The following is a 12,403-nucleotide window of genomic DNA, read 5'->3' on the forward strand; positions in this document are numbered from 1 at the left end:
ATCCGAGCAGCTTGCAAATGGAGTCCTGAACTAGCCGCAGCTTGTGAAGTATGGAAGGCGATCAAATTCGAGTTCGAGCCGGTAGATACTATTGATTAACTAGATAAAACTAAAGATAAAGAAGGTATAAATAAAAAAGAAACGAAATAAAAAGAGAAAAAAATCAGTTATGAAATGCAGTAATTCTTCTTTATTCTTCTAATTGATTGCAATTAAACTCGGCTCAATCTTTTTTAGAAAAAAAAGATTGAGCCGAATAAAAATAGATCATGATATGATCATGAGACTTGACAAATTGAGATTCGTCTATTCTATATATCTAGAATATATATATTAAGGTATAATACAATAAAGAAATACAAATAAAATAATAAAATAATAAAATATAGTATTATCATATGATAATGATAATGGAATCAAATACGCAGTATTTACAGAAAAAAGTCTTCGTTTATTGGGAAAGAATCAATATACTTTTAATGTCGAATCGGGATTCACTAAGACAGAAATAAAGCATTGGGTCGAACTCTTCTTTGGTGTTAAGGTGGTAGCTGTGAATAGCCATCGACTACCTGGAAAAGGTAGAAGAATAGGACCTATTCTGGGCCATACAATGCATTACAGACGTATGATCATTACCCTTCAACCGGGTTATTCTATTCCACTTCTAGATAGAGAAAAAAACTAAAGGAGAATGAATGAAAAAAGACATAGTTTGGAAGTTAGACCTTTTTATAGGACTCTCTTTCAATTTCAAAAAAGAGGACGTTTGAAACTTTTAACAGGCGTAATCGTGAGTCAACAAGTGACTCGAACTGTGTGTAAAAAAAGAAGCATTTTTTTTTTTTCAAAATGCTAGAACTAGATAAGGAAGTTTTCTATAACCTTGAGAAAAAGGATAAAAAGGTAGTTTTTTTTTAGTTTATGACTCCGATCAAGAGCGAGAAATCCTTGATTTGGGATTGGACATAGAACCTGGACCCATCGTAGAGACGTTTAGTTCAAAAGAAAGGATCGTATCCTGATGGTAAGAATTATACTTTCGTGGAAATACAGCGCTATAGACTTCAATGCGGTAGAGTAGACGTTTTGTTTCTAATTTTTCTGGACCAAACCTCCGCTCCGACCCAACGATACAATGAATTTTTTCTGTTCATATTCATAAATAAAAAAGATTCGGAATCGCAATGCTACTATATGCGTCCAGAGGAGTATTTGGAATAATATTCTTCTATAATCCATTATTGCGGGGGGTCTTACTAACAGGGCTTCGCTGCACGGGACAGGTCTTCGTCGAAAAGCTAACTCCACCCGGCATTTTCATACCCTTTCTTTGGGTGGTATATCGCCTTTTAAAGTCTAAGAGGGTAGTAGGGGATCTATAGTAGGTAAGATAATTTGCCCTTTGATTTTGATTGAATATACTATTTTTCCGCCTTTACCACGCATTATTGTATGCGCTTCTAGAGAAGTATGTATGCAGGAAGTAAATTCTAACCGCTTTCTTTTGAATCCAATTTCAAATTAGATTAGAAAGATAGAAAGGCCATGAGGATGGGAAAATCAAAATAAAATCTTTTTAATTAGTTCTCCTTTTTTGGAATTTTCTTATTATCCTTTCATTTTTTTTACAGAATATTTTTCAAACTAAAAATAAAAAATACAATACAATAGTCAATATTCCTTATAATAGATATACTTAATTATATCATAAGAATCTTAAGATATTTTTCGACTAGATAGAAATAGTAAATTTGAATTGAGACACCTATTCCATGACGGATTTAAACTTACCTTCTATTTTCGTGCCTTTAGTAGGCTTAGTATTTCCGGCAATTGCAATGACTTCTTTATTTCTTTATGTGCAAAAAAATAAGATTGTCTAGTATTTTTTAGTGTAAGTAATATAATATGGTAGGGTATGTGGCTTTTTCTACACACACTTTCTACACACAAATGAAAAACGGTTATGGATGCGGATATAGGCTACGAGCATAAATGCATGAATATGCAGAGCCAGGTATAGCGAGTTTTATTTTATTTATTTTAATTGAATCAACGAATATTTTTTGAATAGAAAGTCAATGTATCTAACCTATTATTTCACAGGAGTACTAGTTGCTGAAGGCGATTTCAGAATCAAAAAAAGTAAAGTCAAAATTATTTAGCTTATTCTCTCAATTTCAATCGACCGCTGCTGGATTTAGTATATCTAATATGAATTGGCGATCAGAACACATATGGGTAGAACTTCTAAAAGGTTCTCGAAAAAGGGGTAATTTTTTCTGGGCCTGTATTCTTTTTCTAGGTTCACTAGGATTCTTATCGGTTGGGATTTCCAGTTATCTTGGTAAGAATATTATATCTATACTTCCATCTCAAGAAATTCTTTTTTTTCCGCAGGGGGTCGTGATGTCTTTCTACGGAATCGCAGGCCTATTCATTAGCTCCTACTTGTGGTGTACTATTTTGTGGAATGTAGGTAGTGGTTATGACCGATTCGATAGAAAAGAGGGAATAGTGTGCATTTTTCGTTGGGGATTCCCTGGAATAAAACGTCGCGTCTTCCTTCGATTCCTTATGCGGGATATCCAATCAATTAGAATTCAGGTTAAAGAGGGTCTTTATCCTCGTCGTATTCTTTATATGGAAATCCGGGGCCAGGGGATCATTCCCTTGACTCGTACTGATGATAAATTTTTTACTCCACGAGAAATTGAACAAAAAGCTGCCGAATTGGCCTATTTCTTGCGCGTACCAATTGAAGTATTTTGAGGTATCTTTTTTGAACTGAGTTGAATGAAGAAAAGAAGAATTGGAAGAAGAAAAGTTTTCTCAACACAGGGAGGAAGTCCCTTCTAAATTGGATTTGTTATTGTAAGGGGATTTTTAAGTATTTATCTAAAGGAAGGAACAAACGAGGATAAGAGAAATTTGCTTTTAATTTTTTTTTATCCAAGTTAGATATATCGCATACTATTCTTCCTTTTTCATCCGAAAGGGCTTTTTTTTTATTCTATTTCACTATTTCATTCCATCTAGATCTAAGAAAGAACCCAATGCACTGAAATTCCACTAATAACTAATATACAAAAAAGAAGAATAGATACAGGGTATCAAACCTATAGAGTTTTTGCTTCAAAGAAATAGAAATATCATGAAATAGAAATATCATCATATAGAGTCAGGGAATGGAATAGAGTCAGCGAATGAAGCATATTCATTAACAACTCCATTTACAGATCAAAAATGAAAAAAAAGAAAGCATTGCCTTCTTTACTATATCTTGTATTTATCGTACTTTTGCCTTGGGGGGTCTCTTCCTCATTTAACAAATGTCTGGAACTTTGGATTAAGAATTGGTGGAATACCAGGCAATCCGAAACTCTCTTAACTGATATTCAAGAGAAAAGGATTCTAGAAAGATTCATAGAATTAGAAGAACTTTCTCTCTTGGACGAGATGATAAAAGGGAAACTAAAGACACATGTACAAAAACCTCCTACAGGAATACACAAGGAAATAATACAATGGGTCAAAATAAATAATGAGGATCATCTCCATACCATTTTGCATTTCTCGACAAATATAATCTGTTTGGCTATTCTAAGTGGTTCTTTTTTTCTGGGTAAAGAGGAACTTGTCATTTTGAATTCTTGGGTTCAGGAATTCTTCTATAATTTAAATGACTCAATAAAAGCTTTTTTTATTCTTTTAGTTACTGATTTTTTTGTTGGATTTCACTCCACCCGTGGTTGGGAACTAGTAATTCGTTGGGTCTACAACGATTTTGGATGGGCTCCTAACGAGCTTATTTTCACTATTTTTGTTTGTAGTTTTCCAGTAATTCTAGATACATGTTTGAAATTTTGGGTCTTTTTTTGTTTAAATCGTCTATCTCCTTCGCTTGTAGTCATTTATCATTCAATTAGTGAAGCATAAATTCATTTGATCTCCCGATATTAATATTAATCAAATTAGCAAGCATCTTTTTTTAGAAAGAAAGCCCTTTTCCATTTTAGCAAAATTCTTTCTATTTATACCTACTTTAAGGTATTCATCATTGCAGTACAACTGTTGCAGTAGAATGACAACAGATTCGTGTATAGGGAACTAGATTAGCTTAGCTACCTATCTAATTTATTGTAGAAATTCTGGGATCTGCGATTGGACATGGAAAATAGAAATACTTTTTCTTGGGTAAAGGAACAGATAACTCGATCGATTTCTGTATCGATCATGATATACGTAATAACTCGGACATCTATTTCAAATGCATATCCCATTTTTGCGCAGCAGGGTTATGAAAACCCACGAGAAGCAACTGGACGAATTGTATGTGCCAATTGCCATTTAGCTAGCAAGCCCGTCGATATTGAAGTTCCCCAAGCTGTGCTTCCCGATACTGTATTTGAAGCAGTTCTTCGAATTCCTTATGATATGCAATTGAAACAAGTTCTTGCTAATGGAAAAAAGGGAGGGTTGAATGTAGGTGCTGTTCTTATTTTGCCCGAGGGATTCGAATTAGCGCCGCCCGATCGTATTTCCCCTGAGTTAAAAGAAAAGATAGGAAATCTTGCTTTTCAGAGTTATCGTCCCGATAAAAAAAACATTCTTGTGATAGGCCCTGTTCCCGGTAAGAAATATAGTGAAATTGTCTTTCCCATTCTTTCCCCTGATCCTGCTACGAAGAAAGATGCTCATTTCTTAAAATATCCCATATATGTAGGGGGAAACCGAGGAAGAGGACAGATCTATCCTGATGGTAGCAAGAGTAACAATACAGTCTATAATGCTACGTCAACAGGTATAGTAAGAAAAATACTACGTAAAGAAAAGGGGGGGTATGAAATATCCATAGTTGATGCATCAGATGGACGCCAAGTGATTGATATTATACCTCCCGGACCAGAACTTCTTGTTTCAGAGGGGGAATCCATCAAGCTTGATCAACCATTAACAAGCAATCCTAATGTGGGAGGTTTTGGTCAGGGGGACGCAGAAATCGTGCTTCAGGATCCATTACGTGTCCAAGGCCTTTTGTTCTTCTTCGCATCCGTTATTTTGGCACAAGTTTTTTTGGTTCTCAAAAAGAAACAGTTTGAAAAGGTTCAATTGTACGAAATGAATTTCTAGGTCCCGGGATTTCTTACCATCAAGTTGGTAAAAAGCCTCGATTTATTGGCAATTGCTAGAATTATCTATGATCTATTTTGGAAATCCTTTTTTTGTTTAGACTGCTTTTTGTTTATGAGATGTCTGGAATTCCTTATTTATATCCCATGCAAAAGAAGAGAATCCAAGGCAAAGGCGAGAACAATCAAATTAAAATTTCTTCTTTTTCGGAGGGATTGCAGGTCTTCTTAATCGTCTATTCGGCACAAGAAAAAGCCTTTTTCTTGTGCCGATTCTTCTTGTATCAAAATAAGAATCCTTTTTCTTCCTAATTCGTCAAAGATTACTATTTCTTCTTTATTCGGGTCTGTCTCTTGGACCTCTTTTTCTTTTGCTTAGGTTTAGCCGAGGTAGTGGACAAACAGAGGGGAAGAAAATATGGCGGGGGAAAAATTTCTTGTGATTGTGAGCAAATTGCTTGGCTTGTTTAATTAAGTTCAACTTCAAATTTACAGAAATTTTGCAAAAAAAAAGTAAACTCTTCCATTGAAGGTTTTTTTATTTTTAGGCTAGTTGAATAGTTTTGATTAAGGTTTTATTAGTTTATTACTCGAAACTAAATCAAGGATTTTCAGGATACTTCCTTCGTGGAATAAGATATTGGATCCTCGAGTGATCTCTTTTTCTTGTTGCTTCATAAGAGTGAATCGAATAGATTCAATTCGCGTTATAAGAGTAAAATAAAAATTCCGCGGGTCCTTTCCGCTCTAATCAGATAAAGGGGGGTAAGGACCCGCTAAGCTCCTACTTTTTCATGTTTACAATCTGGTCCCTCCGATTACTATAGAGATGAACCCAATCCAGAATATGAACCATAAAAGAAAACACCTACTAAACCAATCACAGCAATACCAGCTACAGTACCTATCAGCCAAAGAGGAATTCTTCCAGTAGTATCGGCCATTTCCCCTACTTTCCTCCACATTTTATCAATTGGTCATGCTAGAGACAAAAACAGTCATGGGTAGTTATAAGGATGGTATCCTTCCAAATGGGATAAGAGAATTCTTATTAGTCTCTTTCTTTCTCTCAATTGAAGAAGTAATTGGAAAATAAAACAGCAAGTACAAAAATGAGTAATAAACCCCAGTATAGACTGGTACGATTCAATTCAACATTTTGTTCATTCGGGTTTGATTGTGTCATAGTTCTATAGTTGGAATTTGTTTTATCGTTGGATGAACTGCATTGCTGATATTGATCCCAAGAAAAAAACAGTAGGTACAGCTAGTCCGTGAATAGCCAGCCATCGCACTGTAAAAATAGGATAGGTTCGATCTATGGTCATTGAGGGCCTCCTAAAAGGATCTACTAAATTCATCGAGTTGTTCTAAAGAATCAAAACGGTCGGTTATTAACGGAATTCCTTGTCGGCTTTCCGTGAAATACTCGTTTGGCCTAGGACTTCCAAACACGTCATAAGCTAAACCCGTACTGACAAATAACCAACCCGCAATGAATAGGGAAGGTATAGTAATGCTATGAATAACCCAGTATCGAATACTGGTAATAATATCAGCAAAAGAACGTTCTCCCGTGCTTCCAGACATGCTGAACTCCCAAAATTTTTGTACATTCAAAAAAGGAATTGATTCCGTAAAAGATGGGATCGACCAGTAAATAGAAAATTACTGATATTTCATCCTTGTGAGATTGTCAATTTTGTACCAAAGGTGTATTTTGAGTATACCGAATTAGTATAGCTATCCTTCCTATGGCACAGCAATCTGGTTTTGCCTGGTTCCGAAACATAATTACTTTTTTATTTTTTTTTTGTCTATAGGTAAGCTATATGTTATTCAAGGCATCAATAGAAAACCCCATTTTTGTAGGTTCTACTTACTTTTCATTGGCTTCGGAATAATAGAGTAATTCGGAATAGCAGCCAAAATCTTGGGAAAATCTAAGTTAATGATCAATAGGTTTGGATAAATAATTTAGGAAGGATATTCTCATACTGACACAATACAAGGACAAGTATATGTGAAATCTATCCTTTCATAATTCGTAATTCATCCTTGTATTGTTTGTTGGATTAGGTCTAACTTTCTTGACCAAACTGCGAGCGCGGAACTTTACGAGATGAAATAGGGAAAGACAGAAGATAGAATAGAACTTAAAAGGATAATTGAAGTGACTCGTCTTCGAATCTACTTTGGTTGGAGTTCGAAAAAGGAATAAAAATAAAGTAAATTCAAGGAAGAGCTTTCTTTTTTTTTTTTTTTTAACAGCCCCTTGGCAGGTCGTGGAATGCTTTTGTTCTCCTCTTATTCCATATGGAATACAATCAGTTAAAATAAGAAGGAATAGGGGAATATTCGATCGTTCACTCCAAAAAGAGGGTCCTATTGAAAAAGAAATTATCCAAAATAGAAAGAAGTTTTTTTTTTCAAATTCAATTGTTTATTTATCTCTTATTCAAAAATTTCCCTGAAAATTGAATTTCTTTTTTTCATTCAATGGGGTTAGATGATCTAGTTCTTAATATTATTACTTTACTCAATTGACAAATTCCACAACAAATCTCTTGATTCGGAATTAGGGACTCATGTATCATCTGATGAATCCACTTTCTTTTACACTTCTGTATCTTACTCTATCTTGTTTTTTAGTATTATCTAAAATAACTGATGAATTATGAATTTTCCATAACTTAGGTAAATGCTTTACCAACATATGTAGTGTAGTAAAAAAAAATAAATGGAATTTAACTCTTTCATGCTTACTTTAACTAGTTATTTTGGTTTTCTACTGGCTGCTTTAACTATAACCCCAGCTCTATTTATTGGCTTGAACAAGATACGCCTTATTTGAATTGACTGAATAATTATAATTCAGAAAAGAAAAATCTTTCTTTGGGATTCCTGGCATTCTACGACTCTTTTCCAGACTAATTAGGAATTCTTTTCTTGGTCATTGAGATTCGTGGATAATTTAGAGTACTATTTAGGGATAGATCGTACCTCTTTTTTTATCCCCTCGAACAAATCGAAATGATTGAAGTTTTTCTATTTGGAATCGTCTTAGGCCTAATTCCTATTACTTTAGCGGGATTATTCGTGACTGCGTATTTGCAATACAGGCGTGGGGATCAGTTGGATCTTTGATTGAGTCATTTTTTTTTTTTGATTGACCTCCTCCAGACCAGAGAGGAGGTCAAATTGAAATTGGAGTTACAATTCAATTTTGTTAAGTTATTTTACTCTGCTTCGACATAAAATAGATGGAATCACGCTCTGTAGGATTTGAACCTACGACATCGGGTTTTGGAGACCCGCGTTCTACCGAACTGAACTAAGAGCGCTTTCATTCATTCAAAAAGAAAATCTTTTTCTATTCCTAATGTATCTCACGTACGTATAGTCTCCACAAATTCAAGTTATACCCACTTTACTTTAATTGATCTCGTCGCTACTGCCTATAAAGAAGAAAGAAGTAATAGGTAGGGATGACAGGATTTGAACCTGTGACATTTTGTACCCAAAACAAACGCGCTACCAAGCTGCGCTACATCCCTTTTCCAAATTAAATTGTTGTACAATGCCATTGTACACAATTCCTGTCTTCTTTTCCACATCATAATTTTCTTCTTCTTTCTTTCTCTATCTATATATAGAACCCTCGTGTCATTTCTTCTTTTTGGTCTCATATAATTAAGGAATTATATACATATAAAATCCAATATAATTTCGCCTATAAAAGAAGGATTACTTTTCCTTGGTAATATATAGGAAGAAGGGGTCATCTTTTTCTTTTTTAGGGATAGGAAAATTTCGTCGATATGGTTCATTTTATATATAGCATAACAATCTTGGGCAAGAGTTTATGATCATATATGTATTCCAACAAGGAAGGAGGATTTTCAATGCGGGATATAAAAACATATCTCTCTGTAGCACCCGTGCTAAGTACTCTATGGTTTGGTGCTTTAGCAGGTTTATTGATAGAAATTAATCGTTTATTCCCAGATGCTTTGTCATTCCCTTTTTTTTAATTCTAGTTATTGCTATGGGAGGGATAGATTTCTTCGTGATATGACAAAATTTGATCCTTTTCAATCTTTTTTTAGTATCGGAAGGAAAAAGAAAGAAAAGATGGATTGGGTTGAACCTCAGAGTCATTAAAAATTTGGTAAACCCCATTTTTGAAAATAGAAATTCAATTTAAAGGGGTACCCAAGCTAAATAAGGCCTCAGAAATCAGAGCATAGAAAAGGCGGGGCTGGCTAATTAAATGAAAGGATTTCGAACCAAAATCTTTGCTAATTCGACAAGGATTGTATTCTTTAATTATTTCTCTATTTTTTATTACTTAATTAAAGAATAAAAAAAAATTATTCTAATGAATTTTATTCTTCTTCTTCGGATTCAAAATAGAAGAATAAAAGAATAAGTAGAAGAATTAAGTTAAGTCAATCCAAAAAGAAAAGGAGGTTCATGGCCAAGGGAAAAGATGTTAGAATCAGAGTTATTTTGGAATGCATCAGTTGTGTTCGAAAAGGTGCCAATGAGGAATCGACGGGGATTTCTAGATATAGTACTCAAAAGAATCGCCACAATACACCCGGACAATTAGAATTCAAAAAATTTTGTCGTTATTGTCGCAAGCATACGACTCATCACGAAATAAAGAAATAGGAACATCGTGTGTTTGATCTTTCCAAACAACAGAAAGAGTAAGAACTTCATATTTAATATATAAAGAAAACATAGTATAGAATACAAAATACAAATCAACTCATCTGATTTCCGGTAGATATTATTTCATATGTATAGAGGGTATTCATATACTATAATATGAATCAAATAAGATATGGATCAAAGAAAAACTACTTCTTCTGGATCCTAAATTAATAAAATAAAGAAGTGAATTTTCAAATTTTCAAATTTTAAATAAGGAATAAATCATGTATACATCTAAACAACCTTTTCTTAAATCTAAGCAACCCTTTAGTAAATCCAAGCAAACTTTTAATAAATCCAAGCAACCCTTTCGTAAATCCAAGCAAACTTTTCGTAAATTCAAGCAACCTTTTCGTAAATCTAAACAACCTTTTCGTAGGCGTCCCCGGATTGGCCCGGGAGATCGAATTGATTATAGAAACATGAGTTTAATTAATAGATTTATTAGTGAACAAGGAAAAATATTATCGAGACGAATAAATAGATTAACCTTGAAACAACAACGATTAATTACTCTTGCTATAAAACAGGCTCGTATTTTATCTTTCTTACCGTTTCGTAACTATGAGAACGAAAAGCAATTTCAAGCCCAGTCAATTTCAATAATTACAGGTTCTAGACCCAGAAAAAATAGACATATTCCTCAATTAACGCAAAAGTACAATTCCAATCGAAACTTAAGAAACAACAACCAAAATTTAAGAAACAACAACCGGAACTTAAGTTCCGATTGTTGATGTTTTATTCGAATTCGAAAGGGCCAGACCTATATATATTATAAAGAAAGTAATCCAGCTCGTTGATTCCTACCACTTAATCTTAATTTATTGTATCTTCCCGGAGTTCCCTCTCCGGGAATTCATCTTTTATTATTCCAGTATATTACTTTATTTATACCTTTAATTGATGATCTTTATTTTATTGGAAATCGTGTAAAGATTATTTGGATTTGATACAGCTACTTGTGCAAGCATTTTACGATTAAGAATCAATTTCTTCTTGTACAGGTTGTGTATTAATTTACTATAACTATCGAATACTTTATATACCCGCGTTGCTGCGTTTATCCGAGTGATCCACAAACGACGAAAATCCCTCTTTTGCCTACCTCTATCTCGATGAGAGGAAACAAAAGCTCTTTTTACCTGTTGGGTAATCATTCGATTAAGTCTTAAATGAGCCCCTCTAAAGTTTGAGGCAAATGAACGCATTTTTGTTCGTCGTCTCCGGGCTATATATCCTCGCGGAACTCTGGTCATTGAATCAAATTAACCTTAATGAATAACTAATGATTTCTCTTCTTTTAGCCACCCTTTTTCTCATTAATAACAAAACTAATTATTCCGATATATAAAATATTAATTCCAATGGCTTTTGCTATAGTAACCTTCCCAACCACGATTTTTTATTCCACTCCGTTCAGTTATTTCTATACGAAATAACAAATTCATTCTAATAATACTAAAAAAAATAGTGGGTTCCATCGTTTCTATGGTTCCCTTTTAAACGGTGAGGCCCTCTCTATACACCGGAGCCCTTTCTTTCATCAAAAGGTATTGCGAACTTGTATAGTCCACATTCTTTGGCTCTACCTATCCATTATAGAGTAAATAGCTCTTTTCACAATAAGAGTTATCCATACAGTGACGGTATTTAATTATGAAAGTTGGCTAAGTAGCTGACCCTGTTAGTCCGTTCTTTTAAGATAAAGGAGCATAAGCCTTTTTCTTTTTATTACTATTTCCTCCGCTTAATGGATAACCATTTGCTACCAATGGGAGAATTGCTTCTTATTTCCAATTTAGATAATTGGATTTGCACCAAAGGAAACCATAAATTCCATATACCATAGAAATCTAGGATAGAGAAGCTATATCCTATTCATTGGTACTAATCATGGATACTTCAATTTTTTTTATATTTGTTTGAAGTCATGATCTGAACGAGTCGCACATACACCCTAGCACATGTTCCTCGACGCTGAGGGCATCCTTTAAGCGCGGCCGTTTTTCGAGCATTTCGTATTGGCTGTCTTGCGTTTCTAATAAGTTGTTTAACCGTCGGCATGTTGTATGTATATAGAAAAAAATGGATTGGTTTAGATCCATCTTAACCTGATGATTGCTCATCATGAAGTCTTTCTATTTTCTATTAAATCGAGGAAAACACGAATTTAGCTGTGAAATAACTTTACAAGAAATCCGGACACTACCAATCCTTAAACATTTCTGGAAACCACACTGGATCAGTATCGCAGTGCTTGTCAATCATTTCATCCCCTACAATATCGACAAGTCCATAAGCTTTGGCTTCGTCTGCTGACATAAAAACATCCCTTTCCATGTCTTCGGATACAACCCAAAAAGGCTTGCCTGTTCTTACTGCATAAACCCTTGTGATCATTTCGCGAACTTTGTGTAACTCTTCTACTTCTAGTAAAAATTCTGGTGTCCTTGCCCGATAATAAGCACTAGCAGGTTGGTGAAGCATAATCCTCGCGTGAGGGAATGCTATACGCTTGGTGGGTTCTCCTCCAAGCAGAATGA

The 12,403-nt window shown here is 34.4% G+C and overlaps 2 non-coding genes across 2 annotated transcripts; both read right to left on the minus strand.

The window, feature by feature from the left end:
• Window positions 1–8,405: 8,405 nt before the first annotated feature.
• On the minus strand, window positions 8,406–8,479 carry TRNAW-CCA (transfer RNA tryptophan (anticodon CCA)). Its single transcript has one exon. It is a non-coding gene; the product is annotated as a tRNA-Trp (tRNA).
• Window positions 8,480–8,618: 139 nt separating this feature from the next.
• Window positions 8,619–8,692, minus strand: TRNAP-UGG (transfer RNA proline (anticodon UGG)). The gene has a single exon. It is a non-coding gene; the product is annotated as a tRNA-Pro (tRNA).
• Between the last annotated feature and the right edge of the window lie 3,711 nt (window positions 8,693–12,403).

This window comes from Triticum urartu, unplaced genomic scaffold, assembly GCF_056163025.1.
Source record: "Triticum urartu cultivar PI428250 unplaced genomic scaffold, HENAU_Tu73 scaffold2, whole genome shotgun sequence".
In the NCBI taxonomy this organism is placed as follows: domain Eukaryota; kingdom Viridiplantae; phylum Streptophyta; class Magnoliopsida; order Poales; family Poaceae; genus Triticum; species Triticum urartu.